This window comes from Acanthisitta chloris, unplaced genomic scaffold (assembly GCF_000695815.1).
Source record: "Acanthisitta chloris isolate BGI_N310 unplaced genomic scaffold, ASM69581v1 scaffold15112, whole genome shotgun sequence".
Taxonomy (NCBI): domain Eukaryota; kingdom Metazoa; phylum Chordata; class Aves; order Passeriformes; family Acanthisittidae; genus Acanthisitta; species Acanthisitta chloris.
This window is the reverse complement of record NW_008658982.1, coordinates 75,065-76,450: the sequence shown is the minus strand read 5'-3', so window position 1 is coordinate 76,450 and position 1,386 is coordinate 75,065. Positions and strand designations below refer to the sequence as shown.

At 36.7% G+C, this 1,386-nt stretch overlaps 1 protein-coding gene across 1 annotated transcript in view; it reads left to right on the top strand.

The window, feature by feature from the left end:
* Window positions 1-1,386, top strand: part of SLX4IP (SLX4 interacting protein) — a gene marked incomplete at its 5' end in the record, with an annotated part of 33,733 nt that overhangs the window by 129 nt on the left and 32,218 nt on the right. The window lies entirely within an intron of this gene.

Below are 1,386 nucleotides of genomic sequence, written 5' to 3'. Positions count from 1 at the left end.
GAAAAAGTTGGATTGCCTTGAACTGTTCAGAATTTTTCAGCGTTAGGAGAATATTGTAACTTATACGTAACCAGCACTGATTGCTGTGGGACCCCTAAGTCAGCTATATGTGCTTTTTGGGTCACTAATGACCACTGTGAATTTGCTTTTTAGTTTTTAAACTCTGTGTGTGTGCACACATTCATGCATGTGTGCTGGTTTGATTCTCCTGACTTTTAAGATTAAAAATATGTTTTTATGAATGTTTGTAAATTATCCTGAGCGATATAAATCAGATTGTGACAGGATGAAATATCTATTAATTTTTTTTCTCATTCTGAGAAGTGTGAAGGGTGTTACATTTAGAGGATAAATATGCTTAATAAACTATAGTAGAACCATTGTATCTTAGGAAAAGAAACTCCCAGACTTAAAAATAAAGTGTCTCATTTGTATGTCCTGACAAGAAATGAAATTTTGAGAAACCAGTTCATCAGTAAGCAGTAAAATTCTGACTGCAACTTTCATCAGATTGTGTGTGATTTCTGCTACAGTCTTGTGATGAGTTACTGGTGGGAGTTTTCCCCTGTGTCAGGCTGTGTGGGAACTTGAGAAGTTCCCTGTTGAAAAGGACTGCAGGCCATGGTTGGGATGTCTGTGCACTTTCCCGCAAGTCTCCATTACGGTAATTTTCAGCAGGCAGCTTTCCTAATAATGGCATCATTAACTTGTCACTGCAGAGTGTCCCTAAACCTCTGAAAGGTTAAATCATATTAAAAGAAACAATAAATTAATATCCTGAGGAAGTGAAAGTAGAACATTTAGCAGTGTGTGGTTCATCCGATTTGTGCTTTATTAAGCAAAGAAATCAGAAAATAAGGGAAATCTTTTAGACTTCTCTTTTCTAACTAAATGAATGCTCATTACCTCTTCTATTTATAACCAGTTTTACTCTCCCTGTTATCTTTTAAGTGTTTTCAAAATGTATTTTGTAAGGTTGCCAAAACAAAAGATATGAATTTCAGGAAATTAGATCATGATTGATTTAATAAAGAGGCATGACAAGGCAGCATTCAGTGTATTTCTGTGACCACACATTTTGAGAGGAGTACAAAGGTTGCATATTTGCAACCTCCAAGTACTCTGATTCCAATGGCTTTACAGTTTGCTTCCTCAAAGTCCTGTGCAGAATCTTTGTGTAAGTAGGGGGGGAAAAGGTCTTAAAGAAAAATGATGCCTATATATATATACTTTTAATGGGACCATGTGCATGTACATCACAAGTGGTTTTCTACATTTTTGTTTTTTCCGAATTCTGGAGAATAAAACTGGCTGTAACAGCCCTCTCTGCTTGTCTGTGGGAAAAGCGGATGGCTCTTAGGCCCCTGGAACAAACATGATTCCTGC